Source organism: Bos taurus, chromosome 25, assembly GCF_002263795.3.
Source record: "Bos taurus isolate L1 Dominette 01449 registration number 42190680 breed Hereford chromosome 25, ARS-UCD2.0, whole genome shotgun sequence".
Lineage (NCBI taxonomy): Eukaryota > Metazoa > Chordata > Mammalia > Artiodactyla > Bovidae > Bos > Bos taurus.
This window is the reverse complement of record NC_037352.1, coordinates 23,371,233-23,398,129: the sequence shown is the minus strand read 5'-3', so window position 1 is coordinate 23,398,129 and position 26,897 is coordinate 23,371,233. Positions and strand designations below refer to the sequence as shown.

Below are 26,897 nucleotides of genomic sequence, written 5' to 3'. Positions count from 1 at the left end.
GGAGGTCCAAGCCTCAAAGGGAGGGCAGGAGACAGGACACTGGGTTTTGAGCTCAGGAATCCAGCCACCGACCATGCAGACTAGACAGGCTCAGGACTGACTGTCCCAAGCCATGTGGCCAAAGTCCCTGGAGAACTTCTGGTGATGCCAAGAAGAAAATCTCTCACATAGATGACTGTGCAGCCTTCTAACTAGTCTCTCTTTCCACCTTTGGGCCCATACAGTCTGTCCTCAACACAAGAGCAAGAGTAATGACGTGAAAACATGAAGTTAATCATGTTTCTCCATTTGAAACTCACCAGTGTATTCCCACCTCACTCAGAATAAAAGTCAGAGTCTCTCCACTGATCTTCCATCCCCTACGCGATCTGCCTCTGTGATGAAATCCATCAAGCCCTCTTCCTCCTCAGGGCCTTTGCACCTGCTGATTCCTCTTCCTGCAATGTTCTTCCCCCAAATATCTGCCAGGCTTCTTCTATCACCTCCACTGTTCTCCACAGTATCTCATCTTCTCTTCATAATATTTTCATTTAATGATGTATACAATGGATCCACTACACACGGTTGTACTTTCTGCTGTATCCCTATTGCCTGGAGCAGTGCCTGACACAGAAGGCAAACAATAAATATTTGCTGGGGGGAAAAACCAGTGATTACTGAATCCTGGCAAAGCCATGGAGGTGTGAAGGGTATTGGCAGGTTTTGCGTAACGGATTCAAGAAACAAACAAAACAGACAAAGCAGGGACAGGTAATGCTAAGTATCAGTTGCGTCCATTGCCATGTGAGTTCAACCCGCCAACGTGGAGACCAAGGTGCTTGTGTCAACAGAGAATTCTGCCCCACACTACAAAGGTACATCATAGATACATAATGGTTTTCAGAGAGGAAGGGTGCAGGATGGCCCTGATCCAGAGGGACACAAACTAAAATAAGGAAAACGTGAACTTCCCCAGTGGTACAGTGGTTAAGAATCCACCTGGCAATGTAGGGGGCATGGATTCAATCCCTGGTCTGGGGAGATCCCACATGCCACAGAGCAGCTGAGCCCTGGCGCCTAGAGTCAGTGGTCTGAAACAAGGAGAAGCCCATGCACCGTAATGAACAGTAGCCCTGCTGGATGCAACTAGAGAAAGCCCACACACAGCAATGAAGACATGTGCGTGCTCAGTTACTCGGTCGTGTCCAACTCTTTTCAACCCCATGGACTGTAGCCTGTCAGGCTCCTCTGTCCATGGGATTCTCCAGGCAAGAATATTGGAGTGGGCTACCATCTCCTCCTCCAGGGGATCTTCTCGATCCAGGGATCAAACCCCAGTCTCCTGCATCTCTTGCACTGGTAGGAAGATTCTTTACCACCCCGCCACCTGGGAAGACCTGAGGGGCATGTATCATTAAAATTATGGTTTTCTCTAGATATATGCCCCAGAGTGGCACTGCTGGATCATAAGGTACCATGAACTCATCTTTCATTTCTCTAATAAGCATAAGGCTAGGATTATGCCAGGAATTCAAAGATAAATGGCCTCTGCCATTGAGGAATATGAACTGGGGTGCTTAGGTGTTCAGTTGTGTCCAACTCTTTGCAGCCCCATGGGCTATGGCCCACCAGGCTCCTCTGTCCATGGAATTTTCCAGGCGAAAATACTAGAGTGGTTGCCACTTCCTACTCCAGGGCATCTTTCCAACCCAGGGATCGAACCTGTGTTTCTTTCATCTCCTGCATTGGCAGGCGGATTATTTACCACTAGTGCCACCCAGGAAGCCCCATGAACTGGTAGAGAGATGGAACAAAAAGTAAGTGAATCCATTATCATGTCAGAGAAGAGTGTGGCAGGTGAAAAGAGGGCAAGTAATTTGGTTTATGGATCTTGCAGAGGGCTTCTGCAAAGGGAGAGTTATCACATCTGGGTTTCAAAGGATAAGCAGGAGTTTGCCATTGGAAAAATGAAGAAGGGCATTCCATACAAAAGAAAGAGAATATGCAAAGGCAAGAGCTATAAATGAGTATAAAATATCTGCAGATAAGTCCAAAAATTCAATGGCAAGTGACCATGGGTGGGTGCCTGTATGCATGTGTGCTCAGTTATGTATGACTCTCTGTGACCGCATGGGCTGCAGCCCACGAGGCTCCTATATCCGTGGGATTTCCCAGGCGAGAATACTGGAGTGGTGTGCCATTTCCTCCTCTAGGGGATCTACCTGACCCAGGGATCAAACCCACATCTCCAGTGGCTGCTGCACTAGCGGGCAGATTCTTTACCGCTGAGCCACCAGGGTAGATGTGGTGAAAAAGGGTGGCTTTCTGGATACAGCTGGAGATGGCGTCCCTGGGACTGCAAAGGCTTTATGTGCCATGCTGCAGACTTTAGAGTTGATTTTGCACCTAACAAATAGCCAGACAAGGTCAGCAAGGAGGCAGGTAAGATGACTGAACTGGTGTAAAAAGCACTTTTTCCCACTGAACCATCTAACAAGCTGTGATGTTTTTTAATGACAGAATCAGTGTCCTTTCAGCCACATAACACTCTGCAGTCATGTGCTGCCTTCTTTTGTGGGAGGGCAAGAACCAGGCAACAGCTACTCATCCTGCAGACACACACCAGCTATACTCATTGTCCAGATCCATTCTCTAGAATCTTCAGTATTGACATCCCGTGAACTGGGGGCCCATAGCAAAGCCATCCTCCAGTATATCAAACAGACAGGGTGGCCAAGGCCTTCGCAGAATAACAGAATAAAATGTGCTTCTGGAATCCTTGATGAATCAATCTGCCAGTTCGCAAACGACACACAAACATGGTGGGTGCAACAGCAGCTTAGCCACCAAGGTCCCTGCGTAAATAACATCCTATTTCATCAGCGCTAAAAGAGAGATCTCTGGGATGTACTGTCTTGCAGAAGAAAAATAATAAAGACACCAGATTTTTAAGCTATGAGCCAGGGTATTATGCAGCAAAGGTTTGCGTGTCCCTGGAAAGTCAGTGCTGCCCAGGAAAGGGATGGTGGGTGAAAAGCACATTGTGATATGCAAACAGACTCTACTGTCAGCCAACTGGCCCATCAGGAAGATGAATGCAAAACTACACAACAAATAGATCAAGTAAGTATTGTGTGCACATGGAAGAAGCAGTCCTCCATAATAATAGTAAATGCTTGCGCAGTGCCCTCTGTATGTCAGACACCATTCTTGGCACTTGATATGTATTATATCATTTACTTCTCATAATGAGGTAGGAAAGTATCATTAATCTTCACTTTACAGAGGAGGCATTAGAGACACAGAGAGGTTAAGCCACTGTCCAAAGTCACACAGCTTACAAGCAACAGAGCTAGAAGCGAAACTCAGTCTGGAAACTTGCCTTCAGGCTGCATAGTCAAAACCATCATGGCCACAGCAAGGGAAGAGACTGTTTCTTGCAAGTGGGAGGCCTGAGTTTGAATCTTAGTCCCTTCAACGCTCTACCTCTGTCTTTGGGAGAGTTGCTTAATCTTTTGAACCTTGATTTTCCCAACTGGGAAATGAAAACCCTGGTAGTGCTTATCTCCGAAGGTCTTGAACCAACTGAATGAGAGCCTGGCACATAGGGGACAGCCAGTGGATGTTGGCTAACATCCAAGCTGAGAAGCTATCCAAAGGGCTCTCCCTGTGGCTGCTTATTCTAATTTATGAGTTCACCCAGTGAGCTTGAATCACTTCCCAAAGTGACTCCTTTAACCTGTTCACCTTGCCCTCCAATCACCCTGGATCAAACCTTCTTCTTACCTATTACTAGTCCACAGTGTCAAAACCTTCAGATCCTGGTGTGCTCCTTAAAAAGTGGCTCCTTTCTCTAGGGCTCCCATGAAAAACACCCTATAAGACTGATATTTGGAATCACAGTGCTGCCAGCAATCAAGCCAATCACAACAGGTTTTGAGTCATTTTCCTCCTCACCAAGATGCTCTGAGATTCATCAAAGACTTATTAGCAGGGCTGGTTTAGAAGCCTGGACCACTCGACTTTGAAGTCATCACAAAACTTTTACTTTGCAGACTGCCAGTATTTCCTAGACATTTTCAGTATATCAACTTGCACACATCTCCACATTTATAAATAATTTCCTATTTACAAATTCAGCATATGTATCAGGCTTTTATTAAGCACCTGCTACCATGCTAGGTCCTCAAGCTGAGAGAATTAATAAGATATGGTCCCTGTCTTCAAGGAGCTTTTAATCTCTTAGGGAGACAAATTCACAACTAAAGTCAATACCACGTTGTAAGTGTTCCTTGAAAGTGAAAGTGTTAGTCGCTCAGTTGTGTCCAATTCTTTGCGACCTCATAGACTGTAGCCTACCAGGCTCCTCTGTCCGTGGGATTTCCCAGGCAAGAATACTGGAATGAGTTTCCATTTCCTTCTCCAGGGGATCTTACTGACCCTGGGATTGAACCAGAGTCTCCCGCATTGCAGGCAGACTCTTTACCATCTGAGCTACCAGAGAAATTTTCTAGGGTATTATAAACAAAATGCTGTGGGTCTGGACCAGAAGTAGCATTTCTATCTGCCTTGGGGAGGGGCCAGGTCATGGCCACAAGATATAAAAGATCACCAAAGCTCAGTGGTATAAATCATGAAGATATTGACGCTAAGAAGCCTGGAAATCAGCTTGGACCAAACAGAGACATTTTTGAACATTTGCAGAGATGCTATCTGGGAACAGAACTGGGGAAATGTGGGCAGATGCGGAAACTGACAGTTCTCTGTGTGACATTTAATTGCCCTACACCATATGCGAGTAGTTGCAGAAAGTGTAAACTTTTGGTGTGTGGTGTGCATAGACATATTATGGTGGGTTAATCCAGTCTCTTCTTCCTGATGGAGAGTCTCAATTCTTACTCCTTCTGGCCCCAGATCATTTCATAAGAGTCCCTTTAATATCTTGTAGGTATCAGATCTACCTGCCTTGAGGAGCTGAGCACAGCGTCTCTGCCCTGGTCTGCTGACCGCTTACCCTGCCGCTGCCCTTTTTTGTGTCCTCTGACGTCACAGCCTCCTTTGAATCCTAGGCTTGCATTAGACTTGTAACATTACAGGTGTGAAACTGAAAATGTCAAAATGTTCTCACTCTCTCTCCAAAAGAATGGTGAGACAGTTAGAAACGATGAATTCCTCAGACTGAAATGTCTCTCACTTTTCAAACACTCCTTCTAGAATTCCAAAGACACCGGGGCCTCCCTGGGCTCCGCTGGCTTTCACAGTGTACATTTCCATGTTTCGGTTGAAAGGTTGAGCTTTTGGATAAAAGTCTGCAAGAAGACAAAGTAACTAGTACTTACTCAAACTCTGTTATGTGCCTGAAACACACTAAATATTTTCTGCCCGTTAGAACCCTACAAAGTAAGGATGAGGATTGAACTAACAGAATTGACAAAAGTGAGGATCACAGAGGCTCAGTAATTCACCCAGGACCACACGGCTCAAATGCAGAATCCAAAACAGTTGACTCCAAAGCATAAGTAAGTCCTTTCCAACATAACCTCTGGTAAAACGATACCTAAATGGTATAGAAGTGATGTATTCAGAGTGATGCATACATGACATCGAGCGCATAATCTTTTCTTCAAGGTCTTGTTGTTCAGTCAGTAAGTCGTGTCCGACTCTTTGCAATCCCATGAACTGCAGCACGCCAGGCTTCCCTGTCCTTCACTATCTCCTGGAGTTTGTTCAAACTCATGTTCACTGAGTCGGTGATGCCATCCAACCATGTCATCCTTTTGCCTTCAATCTTTCCCAGCATCAGGGTCTTCTCCAATGAGCTGGCTCTTCACATCGGTGGCTTAGGCACCTAAGCTAATCTTGTCTGTGATAAGAGACACCCAAGTGCCACCTTACAGTATTTGTCATGACAAGAATACTCCGGATCGGGGATCAGTGAACTCCAGCCCTGTACCACATCTAGCCTGCTCCCATGTTTTGTCAGCAGAGTTTCATTTCATGCTACAACAGCAGAACTGAGTGGTTGTAACAGAGACTGCACAGTCTGCAGAGCCTAGAAAACTTACTATCTGTCCCTTTACAGAAAAAGTTTATCAACCCCCAGACTAGAAACATCATTCCATCTTCCACTATATGCGATTTGAAGCCAGAAGATAACAAGGAAGAGAGGGAGCAGAATGATGGAAAACCATCATTAAAAACGCATGGAGTACTGTGATGGTTAATTTCATGTGCCAACTCAACTGGACGAAGGAAGGCCCAGACAGTTGGTAAAGCATTGTTTCTGGGTGCGTCTAGGACGGTGTTTTTGGAACAGACCAAATCAGTAGCTTGAGTAAAGAAGATCCACCCTCATCAAAGTGGAAAGGCATCGTCCAGCTAGTTGATGGTCTTGAAGAGACCAAGAAGAATAGAAAATGAAACTGTTAGTCACTCAGTTGCCTCTGAGTCTTTGTAACCCCAGGGAAAGTAGGCTACCAGCTCCTCTGTCCATGGAATTCTCCAGGCAAGAATATTGGGGTGGGTTGTCATTCCCATCTCCAGGGGATCTTTCCGACTGAGGGACCAAACCCTGGTCTCACATATTGCAGGCAGATTCTTTACCATTTGAGCCACCAGGGAATCTACATAAAGGTTAGACAAAGGGTGAATTCTCTCTTCTTGAGCTGGGACACCCATCTCCTGTCCTCAGGTATCAGAGCTCCTGGTTCCAGGGTCTTCAGACTCAGACTGAATTATGGCCCCTGCTTTCTTGGTTGTCTACCTTGCAAGTGGCAAATCCTGGGACTGCCTAGTCTCCATAAACATGTGTGAACTAAAAATCAGTAAACAAAGGATGATGTAGCCATTGAGCCATCACATTATAGCCACCCTGAACTCAGGATGCAGGCAGGGTTTGCACCCCCATCTAGCAGTCAGAAACTGCAGCCACCCCTGACAGTGCACCCTAAGGAGACTCAAGATGAAAAGCACAGGATACTGACCCCAGAGAGCTGAAGTGCGTATCAAAGGGATGATTTCAATGAGCCCAGACTTTGCACCTTCCCATACATAGAAAAGTGCTAAATTCCTTAACTGGTGAGTTCTGGTTTTCTTTGATTAACAGTAATCTTTTGATGTTCCAACTTCCTGATCTTTGCTGCAAAATCTCATATTTATGCTGCCCCCACGCCCTTGCCTCTTCAGAAGCAGTCTCTCAGAGCAATTGAGATGCTGTGTCCCAGGCTTAAGTCCTCAGTTTTGTCTGACAAATAAAACATAACTCTCAACTTTTAGGTCATGCATTTTTTTTTCAGTTGACATACATGAGAGCCAGTTCTTAAAATAAGTCTCCCCTTACATGCATCTATAAAGGCCCTATTGGTTCTGTTTGTCTCATCCAAAACTGCAGTGGCTCGTATGGTACAGAATCTGTCCACAATGTAGGAGACCCAGGTCTGTTTATCTGGAAAGCCTAATCAAGCACCTAACACAAGGGACTTATCAGAAGTGCTTAATATGACTGCTGCTGTGTTCCAAGCTGGGAGCCAGCAAGAGAAGGACTCATTTACTCACTCAGCAAATATTTACTGAGCACCTACTGTGTACTGGATGTTGGAGCAGGGGCTGGGGAGACAATGATAAATAGAAACTGCATATTCTAGTGAGATACATACCTCATAATTTCCACCTCCAAGAATTTACAACTGTGTGAGCTATATAAATTATAACACAGCGTAAGGAGGCTAATAAGAGTCTGAGACACTGGGCTTCCCTGGGAGGAAGAAGGAAGAAGCAACTAGATTTTTTCCCCTAGAAGATGAGGAAAGCTTTTGAGGATAACATCTGAACCAGGTGCTAAAGAATAGTTTGCTAAGCAGAGAAGAGGAAAGGTGTGCCAAGCAGTGAGAAAAGAACGTGCAAAGGTCCCGTGGTAGGAAATCACCAAGCACGTTAAACCAATAGCAGGGAACCATCCTGGGGCTGCAGTAGAGGCCAATGAATGGGGGAGAGCAGAGAAGAAAGTTACAATATCATGGGCTATCTGGTAGGTTCTGCAGACAGACTCCACAAATTTAATCTTAACTATCTATCCTGGTTCAAATCCTGACTATAGGCTCACAGTCGGTGACTTCATACTCAGCGCTCAAAGTCACCATGCAGGCCAATCTGAAAACGCATTCAAAGCACTTAGAACTCTCCCAGATATATGAAAAGGACTGAATTTTTTCACTTCAATTGTTAATATCATCTTGTGGGGCTGACTCCAAAGGTCCTGCAAACTAAGCTTCATAAATTGCAACATTCAGCCTCCACTGATCTTCAACTGCTGCTGCTGCTGCTAAGTCGCTTCAGTCGTGTCCGACTCTGTGCAACCCCAGAGACGGCAGCCCACCAGGCTCCCCTGTCCCTGGGATTCTCCAGGCAAGAACACTGGAGTGGGTTGCCATTTCCTTCTCCAATGCAGGAAAGTGAAAAGTGAAAGTGAAGTCGCTCAGTCGTGTTCGACTCTTAGCGACCCCATGGACTGCAGCCCATCAGGCTCCTCCGTCCATGGGATTTTCCAGGCAAGAGTACTGGAGTGAGGTGTCATTGCCTTCTCCGATCTTCAACTAATGGAGAGCAAAGTATCAGGAAACGGTAGCGAGATGAAAGGTATCAACACAGGCTATAGTATAAAGGTGTGTTCCACTTAAAGAGAATAGGCAGAGCTCAAATCCAAACACCACCTTCCACACTATGTGGTCTGAGAGAGGTTACCTAACCTCTCTGTGCCTTGATTGCACCTCTGGTCTCTTGATTCATAAACTAGGGACGATAACAGAACCAACTCCCTCTGTAGTTGTGAGGACTGCAAGAGACGATCAGGGAAAGCACACAGCAAAATGCAGAGATGTAGGGAGCAATCAATATATGTTAGCTATTCACTTACCATCTTCAAGGCCATCATTACGCAAGTGAAACAAGCATACATTGTCTTTCTCACACTCCAGGAAGCCCTGATGGCAGAGCAAGGGCTTTTACTCATCTCTTGGCAAAACCACTTTAGATTCCAGACATCTCTAAGAAGAAAGAACAATCTTCATGAGGTGGGAGGCAATGATGAATCCTGAAATTCCTAAGTTCCATTTTAATAGTCAATGCTGTCTCATCATCTTTACCGGAAACCCCACTACATAAACAATCAAATAATACTACCTTGTCTGTGTTTTGCTTTTAGAAGTGGGGCCAAAAAAAAAAACTTATAGAGTAATGACAAAAATATGGCAGTGGAACTAGACAGAGAATTAGAGGCAGAACGGAGTCTGCATCAAAAGGACTGGGGAGAGGAGAAAGAAGGCCATCTGTAACTGCATTGGAGTCTTCTCCCTGCCCCCCACAGTTGTCAATAACCTTGTAAATGTTAGGTTTGTCCCCAGGCTAGTGAGGAATTACCCACAGATGGCCCCTTTCATGATCTAGGAGTGGAATCAATTAGAATGTTGTTTGCTTGTTGGAAGAATATAATCCAGCCTGTACTTCAAGCATCAACAGTTAAATACATGCTGATTTAAAAATCAATCTGAAAGTCAAGGTTTCCTTTTCAAATCCTTTCCATAGGAGGGCAGTGGTGGCGGAACAGAGGGACAAAGCTTTGATTGGTACCACCTGCTGAATGCCCGCATCTCAAGGAGACTGCTCCAGATTTCAGAGCATCACAAATGGAAAATGATTGAGAGAGGGGAACAATAGGCAAAATGCCAAGATCACCAGGCACTAAGGGGTCATGCCATGAGCCAGAAGATGCCTGGACGTCCCTGCATCAAATAGCAAAAAGTCACTTCACCAAGCCTTCAAGTCAGTGCTGAAGACTGCAGGGATAACCACAGAGTAATCTGAAAGATTGAAACACACATGACAAGGATCAAACCAGCATGACATGTGCATGCACAGAATAAATGCAGGTGTGTATGCACACAGGGGGCTTTCCTGGCAGCTCTGCAGTAGAGAATCCATTCGCAATGCAGGAGCCGCTGGAGACACAGGTTCAAATCCCTGGGTCTGGAAGATCCCCTAGAGCAGGGCATGGCAACCCGGTACTCCAGTACTCTTGCCTGGAGAATCCCATGGACAGAGGAACCTGGCAGGCTACTGTTCGTAGGGTTGCAAAAAGTTGGATATGACTTAGTTCATGCTCTCTCTCACACACACACACACTCAAAACCATACAGAGATACACAGGCACACAGACTCACGCACAGAGATCTTATGCCAGATGCAGGCAAAATGGAAATGAATCTTGAAGTGAAATGATTCTGCCAGGACTTGCTTGGTTCCTGAGAGTTATTACTTGCTTGGGAAGAGCTAGTGCTCTGATTCTTGCTGGTTTTCGCTGTCAGTCCACGCTGATGCCAGGTGAGAAGGAACGCCCCTTTTGTGTTCTGACCCAACAGAACATTCAGAGATTTCAACAGAGATTTCAACAGAGATTTCAACCTGGGATCAGAGATTCAAATGGCTATAGGAGCCCAAAAGAGCACACTGGTAAATGAAATGGGCCAGAGATCACCATAGGGAGTGGTGGGGAATGTGGCAAAAACAAAGAGCACCTAACCATCTGGAGAGATTGCCACCACTCATCACCAGCAGGCCACGACTGGGTAAGAATGTGGGCCACATGTTGTCCACTGTTCATGATTTTTTAAGAAGACAGAAACCCAAATTTTTATGTGAAAACTCCAATTTTAAAATATTAGACATGGATTCAAAATAGTCTTCAAACCCTGAGAGCTAAACCAAGCAAATGTCTCACCGGGCTGGCAGGCCAGGTTCCACTTCACATCCAGTCTGCAAAATGTCTCATCCGCTCCCTCCAGCAACATTCTGGCTTGTCAACTCCTGGTCTGCTCGCGCCCAGTGGGACCCCCTGCCCTGAATTCCTATCACTCAGGATTTGGTCTTCTGATCACTGTGTTTGTTCACGAAACCAGAAAAACAGAGAGAGAGGTAACAGAGCTACCCTCCTGGGGCCATGGGATCAGTCTGATTTCCCCAGGAGACATACTCCTCTTTCAAGTAAACAGCAGTGCTATGATGACTGGAAAAGAATAAATGACACTGGAAGGGTATGATCCACAGGAAAGTTATACATATATATATATATATGTGTGTGTGTGTATCTATTTATATATATAATATATAGGTGTATATCTATTTATATATCTATCGGTAGATAGATAGACACATATATGGTGTTTTGTCCACTAATTGTTGGAATTCTTTTGTGACCCCATGGACTGTAACCCTCCAGGCTCCTCTGTCCATGGGATTTCCCAGGCAAGGATGCTGAAGTGGGTGGCCATTTCCTTCTCCACAGGACCTTCCCAACCCAGGGATCAAACCCACATCTCCTTCATTGGCAGGTGGGTTCTTAACCACTGAGCCACCAGGGAAACCCATATATGTGTGTGTGTGTGTGTTTGTGTGTGTGTGTGTGTGTGTACATGTATATACAGTATGATTTCATCTCTGTTGACTGAGATGTGCATGGGGAAAAAAAAGACAGGAAAGCCTAAAGTTTAGAGTTTTAGGAAAAGTGTAGGCTTTGGGACGGGAGGGGAGTTTGGGGGAGAATGGCTACATGTGAGTAGCCACTGGTTGAGTGCCTTGGCTGTTCACCTGAGACTATCACAACATTGTTAACCGGCTATACCCCAACACAAAATGAAAAGGCATAGAGATGGCTAATGAAAAGATGTTCAACATCACTCATTACTGGAGAAGGGTACATCAAAATTACAATGAGATATCACCTCACACTGGTCAGAATGGCCATCGTCAAGAAATCCACAAACAATAAACGCTGGAGAGGATGTGGAGAAAAGGAAACCTTCTTGCACTGTTGGCGGGAATGTAAATTGATACAGTCACTATGGGAGACAGTATGGAGATTCCTTTAAAAACTAGGAATAAAACTACCATGCATGCGCGCAAAGTAGCTTCAGTTTGCAACCCCATGGACTGTAGCCCTCCAGGCTCCTCTGTCTATGGGATTTCCCAGGCAAGCATACTGGAGTGGGTTGCCATTTCCTTTTCCAAAACTACCATATGAGCCAGCGATCCCACTACTAGGCATACACTCTGAGGAAACCAAAATTGAAAAAAACACACGTACCCCAATGTTCATTGCGGCACTATTACAACAGCTAGGACATGGAAGCAACCTAGATGTCCATTGGCAGATGAATGGATAAGGAAGCTGTGGCATGTATACACAATGGAGTATTACTCAGCTATAAAAAATGTATGTATTTGAGTTTGTTCTAATGAGGTGGATGAACTTAGAGCCTGTTACCCAGAGTGAAGTAAGTCAGAAAAAGAAAAATAAATATCATATATTAATGCATATATGTGGAATCTAGAAAGATGATACTGATGAACCTATTTGCAGGGCGGCAATGGAGACACAGACACAGGGAACAGACTTACGGACACGAGCAGGGGGAGGAAGGGGAAGGTGGGGTGAACAGAGAGAGTAGCATGGAAACATATACACTGCCGTATGTAAAACAGACAGTCAAGGGGAATTCGCTGTATGACCCAGGGAACTCCAGCTGAGGCTCTGTAACAACCTAGACGGGTGGGAAGGGTGGAAGGGAGGTTCCAGAGAGAGGAGACATACGTCTACCTATGGCTGATTCATGGTGCTTTATGGTAGAAATCAGCACAATACTGTAAAGCAATTATCCTTCAATTAAAAATAAATTGATTTAAAAAAGAAAAAGCATAGGCTTCAAAAACCTAGTTCTGCAACCGACTCCACCTCCCATCTGTGACATGGGCCTGGTCCCGTCATCACCTGTGTCTCTGCTTCCTCCCTTATAAAATGGGAAAGCCGGACCTTAAGCTTTAAATGTCTAATCTCTACTGTGAGGTCCACAGTGACACGGATGTGATTCTATTTGTCCATATACCCTCATGGTGAAGGCACAGATCTGCTCAGACTCCATAAGAAACTAAAAAGACCAGCCAACAAGAGTCTGAGTGGGAGGTTCATCACTTACAAGCTGTGCAGCCCTACATGTGTGACTTAACGTCTCTGAGTTCCTGTCTTCACTGAGAAGTGTTTATTGAGCATTTGCAATGAGCCAGGCATTGTTAAGTACTCAGGCACAAAGTAGGTACTTTGAGGAAAGCAGCCATCATTGTTCCACCGCCAGTGTGTAGTAACCCAGAGATCGAAACCTCTCAGCCTATGACCCAAAATGCCCTGGCCCCCAGGTGTGTGTAGCTTGGCCCACAGTATAGATTTTGCTTCTTTTTGTTGAAACTGAATTAAAATTTAAGTTCAGGAGAGTACACAGATGGGCTTTCCCGATGGCTCAAAGGGCAAAGAATCCACCTGCAGTGCGGGAGACAAAAGAGACATGGGTCCAGTTTCATCCACCTCATTTGAACTGATTCAAATGTATTCTTTTTAATGGCTGGGTAATACTCCATTGTGTATATGTACCACAGCTTTATTATCCATTCATCTGCTGATGGACATCTAGGTTGCTTCCATGTCCTGGCTATTATAAACAGTGCTATGATGAACACTGGGGTACACGTGTCTCTTTCAATTCCGGATTCCTCAGTGTGTTTGCCCAGCAGTGGGATTGCTGGGTCATAAGGCAGTTCTATTTTCAGTTTTTTAAGGAATCTGGAGCCTATTGTACAGAGTGAAGTAAGCCAGAAAGAAAAACACCAATACAGTATAGTAACGCATATATATGGAATTTAGAAAGATGGTAATGATAACCCTGTATGTGAGACAGCAAAAGAGACACAGATGTATACAACAGTCTTTTGGACTCTGTGGAATGATTTGGGAGAATGGCATTGAAACATGCATAGCATCATATATGAAACGAATCACCAGTCCAGGTTCGATGCATGATACTGGATGCCTGGGGCTGGTGCACTGGAATGACCCAGAGGGATGGTATGGGGAGGGAAGTAGGAGGGGGTTTCAGGATGGGGAACACGTGTATACCTGTGGTGGATTCATGTTGATGTATGGTAAAACCAATACAATATTATAAAATAATTAACCTCCAATTAAAATAAATAAATTTATATTAAAAAAAATAAATAAAAAGACATGGGTTCAATCCCTGGGTCAGGAAGATCCCCTGGAGGAGGGCATTGTAATCCACTCCAGTATTCTTGCCTGGAGAATCCCCATGGACAGAGGAGCCTGGCGGGCTACAGTCCACTGGGTCACAAAGAGTTGGATATGACTGAGCAACTAAACACAGCACATAATACTATACAGAAATGTTTCATGGTGTTTTTCTTCAACTAGAAGCACTGACAATATTGAGCACCCTGAGCACCACCCCTGGCTGGGAATGGACGGAGTAGAGTGGTGGCTGCCCCCTGGAGAGTGGTTCACTCTCAGGCCCCCAGCATCCCCACCAGGCTCCCTTCACTCATTTTGACACCTCTTCGTTCCTACTGGGCATTTGCTTTGTGGTCCCTGGACTCATCCAACAAGAAAGGACGAGAGTCATGGAGAATGCAAAGCTAATGTTAAAGTGGAATAAGACTACGCACTTGACCATGGCATTATATTATCTGTAAGGATACATATTTGCCTGGCGTTAGGAGAAGCTGAAATGACCTGAACCACTCGGAGAAAGTGCGCTATGGGAATTTAAAGCCAGCAATGAAAATAAAAGTAACGGAGTGCGCTATTTTTTCCTCCTTTGCCATTCACGGAACTTCTTAGGGTTGATTTACAAACTTTTATTTTGAAAACTTTCTCCTTTTTTCTGTCATTTCATATTTCTTCCTTCCGCCGGGAAGTTACATGATGGAGAAGTCCATAATAGGCAGGATTTGGAGTCAGGAGGCTCTGCCCCAGACTGGCTGTGGCTGCCTGGTGAAATTGATCCCCCTACACACACTGCAGAGCCCTACCTTCCTTATCTTTAAAATGGGATGACAAGACCTGTAAGAGATGCTGCGAGGACAGAGGAGGTGATCCACAGAGAAGCTCACCACAGTGTCCCTGTTCGCAATGAGTCTGCTTTTATGGATCATCGTTTGCATCATCATTGCACTCCACATGTAAGCTCTATGAAGTCAGGGGGTTCATTTTCTTAGTCACTGGATTCCCAGTGCCTGGCACATCACAGGCATTCAATAACTATTTCTTGGTGAAAAACATGATGTGTGTGTCCACAATGACTGATAGGTGGAATGACAAATATATGATACAGAGAAAAAAGTGAAAGTGTTACTTGCTCAGTTGTGTGTGACTCTTCGCAATCCCATGGACTGTAGCCCACCAGGCTCCTCAGTCCATGAAACTCTCCAGGCAAGAATACAGAGTGGGTAGCCATTCCCTTCTCCAGGGGATCTTCCTAACCTTGAACCCAGGACTCCTGCACTGCAGGCAGACTGTTTACTCTCTGAGCCACCGGGGAAGCCCCATGATATGGGAAAAAATGGGTTAAATGATGAGTAAGAAAGATAAACAGAACTGTTACTGCTACTACCATCTATATCTCTCCACTCCAGACACTGATCCAGAGTTTGGCCACAGTCTGCCAAGCTTTTTTATCCACAATTACTAAAAATCTTTACACATGTTATGCCCCTGGGTGGACACACTCATGACAATTCATTCCACACTGAAAGGTCACTTGTAAGTGACCTCGACTGTCGGCACACTAAAGAGAGGATGTGAGTCTGGATACCAGGAGCGATGGCAGGCACCGTCTTCCCACCTCATCCTCACAACCCTGGGGGTGGGTTCTGACGTTCTTCCAGCTCACAGTGCAAGAGACGTGAGGCTCTGACTGATTCGCTGAACTCCCCAAGACCACACAGCTATGAAGCAGCGGTGCCTATTTCTGAACCCTGCCATTTGATTCAAGTTCAGAGATATACCCACCACCCTGAGAGAACAGTCCAGATAAGCCTGGGAGGGTCTTTGCATCATCCTGGGATTCTTGACTTGCTACTCAACGCATGTGTTCTTCTGGTCCCATTTTCTAAGCACAGCAGCTGAATAACACATCAATCTGTTACCCAGTCTGGTAACTCTGAGCCACCTTTTCTCACAAGAGAGTGTGCCTGGGGCCATTCAGTCATGGTTTAGCTACATCCAACTCCCCCCTTCCATCATGGTGCACTCAGCAAAGTAACAGGGTTTGTCTGAGTTGGTCACTGATGAGTCTAGAAGGGGTACTCTACTTTTAAGAAGATAGATCCACAGGTTGGCCCATTACCAGGAGGCTTGCTATAGAGGGTTCCATCCACTAGGGGGCAACAATACTTGGTTAAGCCAACGAGGATGTGCCCTCTGGACAAGCGGAGCAAATTTACAGAGATGAAGAGAAGCCAAGAGCCAAGGCAGGATCTAAAAGGGACTTGAAGACTGTCACGGCCCTTCAAGTTAAGATGTTCCAGTCCTGAATCCTACTCACAGAAGAATCTATCAAAGCAACAACAGCCTCTCTTTGGATCTGATTTAGAATCCCACCCATGTGCTCTAGGATGTCCCTGGTGGCTCAGTGGTAAAGAATCCGCCTGCCAGTGCAGGGGCTGCAGGAGACACGAGTTCAATCCCTGGGTTGGGAAGATCCCTTGGAGAAGGAAATGGCACCCCGCTCCAGTATTCTTGCCTGGAGAATCGCACGGACAGAAGAGCCTGGCAGGCTATACAGTCCATGAGGTCACAAGAGTCGGACACAACTTAGTGACTAGACCTCCATCACCATGTGCTCTGATTCCAGCTCTAAACCCCATCTGCGTTGGCCCTTATTTCAGGGACCTTTGGGAAATCAGCATTTTCTGTCCCAGCTCAAATCTAACAATGTCAAAGGCAACCAGCTCCTCACGAATGGGTCTTGACAACCAGAGTCCCTTGGAAACACCATCTGGGTGGCATTCCTGGATTTTCCCCAATGCCTCAGCACATTAAACAGAAGCATCTTTCAGAATAAATGACTCTTTGCAAACTCGTCCCGACCCCAAAGACTATACAGTCCATGGAATTCTCCAGGCCAGAATACTGGCGTGGGTAGCCTACCACTTCTCCAGGGGATCTTCCTAACCCAGGGATCGAACCCAGGTCTCCACATTGCAGGCAGATTCTTTACCAGCTGAGCTACAGGCAAGCCATTAAAATAAATGGTGGAACAGAATTTCACACCAGGACTTGTCTCCTTTACACACACACACACGTCTGCTTCCAAGGATTAAAACATAACTTTTAATAAGATGACGGTGGCCTCTGGAAGCCCAGTGCCTGTGGCCTTGTCCTCTGCTATTTCACAGACTGTTTCTCACGATCCCACCCTGTCACGCTCCGACAGCCAAGTGCTCCACAGACATGGCTGTGCTACCCATCGCTGCTATTTATTTCTTCTCCCTCTTCCATCTCTTCCCCTTAAGCTATTTCTCTTCTTTTATGTCTCAGCTTTTTTCCGGGTAAAGGAAAGAACTGGCAGGATCAGAAGGTGGCCTTTTGCAAGGTTACTCTTACCTCAAATAATTCCGCAGCAAGTTCATGCACACACAGCGTCGAGTGGAAATACGTTCTGATCTCGGGTTCTTCAGTCGGAAAGTGATTTTACCAAGATCTACGTTCATGGCCACGGCAGCCGCCCATATGGCAGGGTGCAAAAAAGAACTTGCTACATCTTGCTTTCACCGCTCGTGGCTACTCTATTCTCCCTGCGCTTTCCAATCCATCCAGCTAGCACCGATTTAAGTCCCAAGTTCCTGGTATCAGTGTGCCATCCCTTTCTAGGGGCCGTCAACACTCGATGGCCCGTAGAAGGAAGCCAGTGATATGCGCCAAGTTGGCAAAGGCAACTGTGATATTTTCAAACACGGGCTGGCACAAGCAAAAGTGATGACAGGAACGCTTCTTGGGGAAAACACACACAAAGGGTGCCATTCGAATCTTGGCTTGGATACAGAGCCATGTATGGGTCTTAGCCTGATGTGCCTCTGTTTTCTCACCTGTAAAATGGGGTTATAGTACGGATTTTAAAGGAGACGACTTCAATCAAAGTGCCTGTTCCAAGTAGGGACTAACCCACCCTTTCTCACCCTCCCCTTCTTTGGCAGCTCTGCAAATCAACTCCAGCCCAGATCAACTTCTGGGCTCACAGTCTGATTGCTCATGGGCACCTCCCTTCGATGTCCCAACACGTCCCCAAGAGAATTCATCATCTTCCCCCACACACCTGCTCATCCTTCTGTGTTCCCTGCATCCTTCCCATCCCTGCATCACTGCCCAGGACCACCTTCCGCCCGAGCCTGTAGTCAGCCTGGAATCTGTGCTCTCCTTCACGAGTCCTTTAGAATCTGCCTCCTATTTCCTGACTTTATCCATTTCTCTCCATCCCTGCTTGTCTCTCTAATGCGATCCAGGCCATTACCTAGACACACTTTCTAACTGCTCTTCCTGTATCCTTCCTTGGCCTATCTCATCCATCTCTAAGCCCACACAGCCAGAGTGATTTCTCCAAACATTCAAATCTGAACAAGTCACTTCTTTGCTTAGAAATCTTCAGTGGCTCGTCACTGCCTTCAACATAAAATACAATATGTTTACCGCCCTAGTTTAGGAAGCCCTTCACTGTTTGACCTTCTCCCTCCGTCTCTGCAGCCCTACTTCTGGCCCCTTCGAGACAAAGAGGAGGCATTTAAGAAATGTTTATGGAGTGAATAAGTAAATTCTGCCATTTTAAGATCTTGACAAAGTGACTTTTTTTCTGTCTCCTGAATGCACTCTTCAGAACTCTGAATATGTTCCTTCCCTCTGCCTGCAAGACCCCAAGTTCCTCTCCCAAGCACATCCCCTCATCTAGCTAACTTCTCATCCTTCCAATATTTGACCTTGACCTTGTCTGTCCTGTCCGTGCCTGTATCCCAGAGCCCATCACAGTGCCTGGTACTTGACAGATAATTGATAAATGCATGAAAAATGTGATGCTCAATCAGAGATGACAGCAGAATATCTGTTCTGGACCCCCGAGGGCCTGGTCTGGGTTTACCTTTGTCGAGTTCATCCTCACAACTGGCTGAAGCCTGTGGGGAGGAAAGCTGGGAGGCTGCTATCAGATGGCATTTCCTATTGCCTGGGCTGTCTTCCACCCTGCAGAAGCAGCTGAGCAGAAAGCAAAACAGCCTTGGAGATCACAAGTGCTGTAATGTCCCCAAGGGCAAGTTTCTCCTTTAAATCTGAAGTTTCCTCCCATAACTCCTGGGCCTTGGATGACCTTGCCTGAGGTCAGAGCAGCCTTCTTAGGAGGTAGCTTGGCTACCTGAGCTTGCTGTTGCTCTAAGATGGATAAGGTGTGGCTGCCAGAGAGGTAAGGGTGTAGGAAGTGATGAGAAGCAGGTACAGGAGACCAGCTCCTCAACTTTCCCCATCCCCTCTGCATCTTGGGCACCTGAGTGTCTGTTCCTATCCCCACCATGTATTTCACAACCTTATAGGTTTATGAAAATGCAGAACAAACTCTGCATTTCACCATCGTCTTTTCCCAGGCTTTTGCTTGAGTTAAATCCCTCGGCAGACACCTGCAGATGCCATGCCCACAGCATCCTCCTCACTCCAGCTCATCTTGCAAGCGGCAGCATCTCTACAGCCAATCAGACGTGCTCCTTGTCTTATTCTTTGTGGAATACGCCCTGGCCTTCACCCCTCCCCTGCACCCGCTCTCCAATCAGACCTTCCAAAAGAGGACAGTGATTATGAGTGTGGACTCCAGAGTCAGACCGACCCGGGCTCCCATCCTGCCTCTTCCAATGACCTGGGCAAGTCAGTCAACCTCTCTGAGCTCCACTCTCCTTGACTATAAAATGAGAAAGAGAATAGTTACCTCACTGTACATACGGTAATGTACACGCTTCAGTGTTATTCTCTCAAATCATCCCACCCTCTCCTTCTCCCACTGAGTCCAGAAGTCTGTTCTTTAGCTCTCTGTCTCCTTTGCTGCCTTGCACGTAGGATTGTTGGTACTATCCTTCTAGATTCATCTATATGTGTTAATATACAGTATTTGTCTTTCTCTTTCTGACTACTTCACTCTGTATAACAGGCTCTGGGTATGCCAAAGATGTTACAATATTGTAAAGTAATGATCCTTCAATTAAAATAAATAAATAAAAATTTTTAAAAGGTATATGGATAATAGCTACCTCAGAGGATTGCTGTGTGGATTAAATTAATATATATAAAGCATGAGTAGCTGGCACATGGCAACCACTCAGTAAATAGTCTAATTAGGTAATAACGATTACGCCAGTGGAGCACAGCGGTGATGCTAGAACAGAGGCACAGGGTAGGCACTTAAGAGATATTTATTGAATGAATAAGTAAACTCTGCCCTTTATTTAAGATACCAGAGAGCAATCTCCCCGGAGCCGGTTCCCTTCAGCCTTTCGGCTCAGTTTCCATGTCAAGCAGATATGGACAAACCGCTCTATGCAACACAGGCAGCTCTCAGGAACCACCCCAGCCCTGGTTCATGGAGACCCCAAGACCCCAACTTCTTCTTGGATGATCCACCACTCAGTTCAGATCCAGGCTGCACTGTCTGAGGTATCCAATATGGTAGCCACTAGACACACGGGACCTTTTAAATCTTTTTCCATAGCCCCCAAAATGAACTTTAATGCATCTTTTGCTCCACAAACAAAAAAATAACACAACTTATCATGTATTTACATTTGCATTTTCCTTGTAAGTAATAATGTTTAGTATATTTTCAGATGACCATTTGCCATCCATATGTCTGTTTTTGTTAAAGTTTAATTCAAATTTAGGGAATTCCCTGGTGGTTCAGTGGTTAGGACTTTGTGCTCTCACTGCTGAGAACCTGAGTTCAATCCCTAAGATCCCATCAAGGTTAAAAAAAAAAATTAAATTTAAATTCATTAAGCTAAGTTAAAAGTGTCAATCCCATTCACTAGACACATTTCAAGGGCTCAGCAGGCACAGGGAACTGGTGATCACTATGTCTGAGCGCACAGAGAACATCTCCATCGCGGCAAAAGGTTCTGTTGAACAAGGAAGGTGCGGGGCCATCTGACTTAAACGATGACTGCAGAAGAATGCGCGGTGATGACCTGCTGAGCGAGACGGACTGCAGGAAAGTCACCAGAGAGAGCCTCTCTAGGCCCTGCTTTCCCTAGGACCCGAACTTTACCTGGGCTCTGACCTGCCTCTCTCTGACTCTGCTATCTAGTCTGGAGAACACTCTGCGTGCATCCAATCACCCTGGCAAGCCATAAAACCCCCTGCCCTGTCTGGCTTGGCTTCCTGTCCCAAGCCCCATATCTGGGAGGTTCTGGAGTTCGTCCATCTTATCCCTGAATCAGCACCACCTCTACAGCCCACTTTCACAGACTATCCTAAGCCCTCTCTTCAGGGGAGGCTCACTATGATGGGCTGAATTGTGCCCCATACACACAAAAGGGGCTTCCCAGGTGGCACTAGTGGTAAAGAGCCCGCCTGCCAATGTGGGAGACATGAAAGAGACATGGGTTCCATCCCTGGGCCAGGAAGATTCCCCTGGAAGAGAGCATGGCAACCCAGTCCAGTATTCTTGCCTGGAGAATCCCATGGACAAAGCAGCCTTGTGGGCAACAATCCATAGGGTCGCAAAGAGTCAGAAGAGACTTAGCTTCTGCTGAAGCAACTTAGCACACGAGCATGCATCCTACAAAAATTCTCATCAGGCTGAAGCTCTGGCCCCTAGTTACCAGAATATAACTGTACTGGGTTACAGGGACTTTAAAGACATAATTAAGTTAGAATGGGGTGATTAGGGTGGGTCCCCAATCCAATAAGACTGAAGTCCTTCTAAGAAGAAAAGATTAGGACACAGAGAGACAGACATTCACAGGCACACAGAGACCAAGGGACAACCATGTGAGCCCACAGAGAGAAGGTGACCGACTGCAAGGAGACAGACCTCAGGAGAAACCGATCCTGTCCGTACCTTGATCTTGGGCTTCCAACCTCCAATACTATGAAAAAAATATGCTTCTGCTCTTGAAGCCCCCATGGTATGCAACATTTCATTAGGGTGGCCCAAGCTGACAAACACAGTTGCCTAGCAGGGAGTACAAGTCTCTTTAATTTACATCACCTTAGGCGGCTTTCTGAATCGAAGCCTAAGTTTTCCTATTTATAAATGAGGGAAACGCCCATCTGCTATTTCCAATGGTTTCCATTCCTCCAGCTTATCACTTTTGCTCCATGTCTGTTTCCTCTACTAAGGGAATCTTTCCCTCCCTCCCCTCTTCAGCCACCAAACCTTTGCCTCCAGATCTCAGTTGACCAATCACTCCCCAACTTTCCATCAAAGGCCTATTCTGAGTGTGTAGCTCCTGTCGCCAGCTCAGGCATGGCCCTCTCTTTGCCTAACACCTGTTCTCAGTGTCTATGTGGTTAGTTCATTAATATTGATTCGCACAACTAGACTGTAACCTATAAGACACGGGCCATGTTTTCCTGCTCATCTTAGCATCCTCAGACTTTGCGCTGTGCCTAGAACACGGCAGACACTGTTGAATGAACAAATAAAAAGGCTACTGGGAAAATCAAATGAGATAGTCCATACAAAGCACCTAACACAGTACCCGGTGCAAGGCAGGCGCTTCCCAAATACCATCTGTTGCATCTTAGTGAATTCTTCAGTGAACAATGCTCTGATCATCTGCTAGTTAACTGTTTGACCTTATTTAGCCCCTGGTTTCCTCTTCCTAAGCATCGTCTCTGAACCATGCTGACCTTTTGCAGCACCTTGTTTATACTAAAGGCCCCTCTTCCTCTCTGGCTACAACTATTTGGAGCCAGACAACCAACTATTAGCATGCAAACCACCCACTTTATCTGCCTTCATACAGCATAAAAAGCTCTGTACAGGTGCCTGAAGCCTTCCTGGCTAAGGTGGGAGGGGATGGAGGATGAGCAAATGAATGATCCCTTCTGAAGTTCACATAAAAGAGGAAAGCTAGGCCCATGTTTGATCCAGACCCTCTTAAGGACCCTGGTAGTTTTGCCCACATGGAAAGAAGAAATTTGAGAGAAGCAGGCTTGAGCCAAGGACAGAGGAAGAGATAAGACTGGGTGCCCTCGAAGAATGCTGATGATGGGTAAAATCTACCAGGCAATGGCAGTCTGAGCACAGGTATTGATGGCAAATACGATCTGCTAGCATCCACCAGCATTCACCTGGTGGCTCAGACAATAAAGAATCTGCCTGCAATGCAGGAGACCTGGGTTCAATCCCTGGGTTGGGAAGATCCCCTGGAGAAGGGAACAGCTACCCACCCCAGTATTCTTGCCTGGAGAATTTCATGGACAGAGGAGCCTGGTGGTCTACAGTCCATGAGGTCTCAAAGAGTCGGACATGACTGAGCGACTACACTTTCATTTTCACTTTCACGATCTGCGAGGCAGAGACCTTTATTAACATCTATAATCAGAAATATTACAAACAGGATCGATGATAAGATCTATACTGGTATAGGATTGGAATGATACAATGATTAGAGCACAGACACTGTTGAAAAGGGTGAGAAAGAGTAGGGAAGTGCCTACTCTGTTCAGAATTCCTTATTCTGTGCTCACTCAGGATGGATAGAACTGGGGAAGATGTGAGGAAGGTTCTCCAAGGAAGACTGTGTTGCAGTGGCCAAAAAGTTCGTTTGGGGTTTCTCCACCATGGAAAAGTCCATATATCTCTCCTAGTCCATCTGGGGCCCAGAGAGTCTTTTCCTGACATCATGGAAAGGCTGCAAGTTATTCTGGGGGCTCAGGGGAGGGGCAGGGGAGACAGAGTGCAGGGACTGTATGTGGCTTAGATTATCTCTGCAGAACAGATGCTACCTTCAAGGTCTCCACTGGGAGCATACATATTAAACTTTTATTCTGAATTTTCAGTGTTCTCAACAGCATAATAGGGGCTGGAAACTCAACAAGACAGGTTCAGTCCTTGACTCCCCCATGGTTTTGCTTCTCCTTTTCTCCACCTGAATAGATACGCACACCCAGACGTCTCCATCTTAGTGTCTATGGAGAAAGGCTGAGGAGTCTGAGATGCCCCTTAAATCAAGCACTTTAGGAAATGCAAAGAAGGAATCCCATAACATAGGACACAAGTGTAATGGTTAGATAGAAAACTCAATTCAAAAGAATGTCCCACCTGCTGCATAACACAGGGATCTCAGCCCGGTGTTCTGTGATGACCTAGAGGGGCAGGATGGGGGTGGATGGGAAGGAGGGGACATAAGTATACTTATCCAAGCTGTGAAGCAATTATCCTCCAATTAAAACTAAGTTTAAAAAAAGGATGATCCATGTCATATGTCATGAAGGAAATGTGAATTAAAGAAACAGAGAGACCACCACACACCTATCAGGATGGCGCACACTGACACCACCAAATGCTTGCAAGGATGTGGAGCAACAAAGAGAGTTTCATCCACGGCTAGTGGGAATACAGAGTGCTACAGTCCCTTTGGAAGATGGTTTGGCAGTTTCTTACAAAGTTAAACATCCTCCCGGCAGAGGATCCAGCAATGGTGCTCCTTGGCATTTATTTACTCAGTGGAGTTGAAAACAAATGTCCACACAAAACCTTCACATAGATATTCAAAGCAGCCTTCCCCACAGCTGCCAAAACTTGGGTGTAACCAAGACGCCCTTCAGTGGGTGAATAGATAAACTGTGGTTCCTCCAGACAATGGAATATTATTCAGCGCGCAACAAGAAATGAGCTATCAAGCCATGAAAAGACACGGAGGAACCTTAAATGCATGTTATTAAATAAAAGGAGCCAATATGGAAAGGCTATATACTGTATGACATTCTAGAAAAGGCAAAACTACGAAGGCAGTAAAAAGAAGATCAGGGGTTGCAAAGGGTTGGGGACAGAGAGGTGACTAGGCAGTGCCCGGAGGAGTTGGGGGGCAGTGAAAAGATATTATACAATATTATAATGTCTGATTCATGTGGTTCAAAATTTGTCCAAACCCACAGAATGTACAGCATCATGAATGACAGCCTACGGACTTTGGTAACCATGATGTGTCGCTGCAGATGACAACAAAGGTACCACTACACTGAGGCTGTAACAAAGGTACCATTCCGGTTGGGGGTGCTGACAATGGGGGAGGCAATGCACGTGTGGGAAGGGAAATCTCTGTGCCGCCTCAATTTTGCTGTGAATATAAAGTTGCTCTTAAAAAGTCTGTTTTTTAAAAGATGCAAAAAATGGCAATCGATAAATTTTAAAGTATAAATGGCAAATTAATTAATTAAAGTATAACTTTAAAGTATAAAAATAAATTTGTGTGTGTCTTAATTTCTTTTTTTAACTATTTTTTTTTATATTGGAGTACAGCCAGTTAACAATCCTGCGATAGTTCCTGGTGCACAGCAGAGGGACTCTGCCATACATGGACATGTATCCATTCTCCCCCAAACTCCCCTCTCATCTAGGCTGCCACATAACATTAAGCAGAGTTCGCTGTGCTATACAAAAGGTCCTTGTTGGTTATCTGTTTTAAATATAGCAGGGTGTACATGGTGATTCCAAACTCCCTAACTATCCCTTCTCCCTATCCTTCCTTACCCCCAGCCCTGGCAACCATAAGTTTGTTCTCTAAGTCTGTGAGTCTCTTTCTCTTTTGTAAATGTGTTCACTTGTATTATTTCTTTTTTAGATCCCATATGTAAGGGAAAAAACCTTTAAAGTATGAAATTAAATATATTTTTATACAGAGTAGGACTCTACTACTATTCTTTTGGGAAAAGAAACTCTTATGATCTCCCGCTTCAATGGCTTGAACTGGGATTACTTCATTCTAGTCTTTTCAAAACCCGATCGGCAAGGCTGATGTACCTTCCCAGGTGGCTCAGCGGTAAAGAATCTGCCTGTCAAAGCAGAAGACACAGGAGATGCAGGTTCAACCCCTGGGTCAGGAAGATTCCCTGGAGGAGGAAATGGCAACCCACTCCAGTATTCTTGCCTGGGAAATCCCACAGACAGAGGAGCCTGACAGGCTACAGTCCATGGGGTCACAGAAGAGCCAGACGTGACTTAGCAACTACGTGGCATGTATCAGTCATCCAACTAACTTAACACCTACTAAGTATCAGTCCCTGAGGTCTTCCCAAGGCCCTACAGAGCCAGGGGCAAGTTCAAGGGAGGATATAAGGTCCTAAGCCAACAAAACAAGCAATATTTTGCTCTCAGAGTTAAAATAATCATCTTCATTGTGCTATTACTATAGACCAGATACAGCATCAAGCGTTTACCATAGCGAGACCTGGCCTTTATAACACTTACTATGGGCAGCGCCCTCCTGCACACTTTACATATATTCACTCATTTAATCCTTGATAATTCTATGATGTACATGCGCTACTATCTTCTTATCTTATGAACGATAAAATGACAGCACAGAGAGTTTAAGCAAGTTTTGTCAAAGTCCCTCAACCAGAAGGTGGCAGAAAGGTGCAAACCCAGGCAGTCAGGCCCCAGAGCCTAGGATGAAGGTAGGTATCATACCTGTATCTCATTTAAAGGTAAGGCACGTAAGGTGCAAGGTAGTTAAAGGTCTTGCCCAAGGTCTCAAGCCCGTAAGTGTTTGATATTTGAAGCCAGGTTTCAAATGAAGTTGGAGGAGTCGTACTTCCCATCTTCAAACATGCAACAAAGATACAGAAGTCAAAACAGTGTTGTATTGGAATTAATTTAATCTAACAGGGCCGCTTAGTATAGTCCTGTGGGGTTGAACAGGGCATACATCCAGTGAGCTTCATTTACATTGGGTTCTAGGTGAAATGTCCTCCTAGAGTTGTGCAGGGCACAAGCTGTTCAATCTTACATGACAACTCTGAATATACAGGAAAACGATTTGATTAAACTGTA

At 45.5% G+C, this 26,897-nt stretch overlaps 1 protein-coding gene and 1 non-coding gene across 2 annotated transcripts in view; one reads left to right on the top strand and one right to left on the bottom strand.

Moving 5' to 3' along the window:
* Positions 1-26,897, bottom strand: part of HS3ST4 (heparan sulfate-glucosamine 3-sulfotransferase 4) — a 497,281-nt gene that overhangs the window by 398,610 nt on the left and 71,774 nt on the right. The window lies entirely within an intron of this gene.
* Positions 23,621-23,680, top strand: MIR2284V (microRNA mir-2284v). The gene has a single exon (NR_031245.1). It is a non-coding gene; the product is annotated as a microRNA mir-2284v (primary transcript).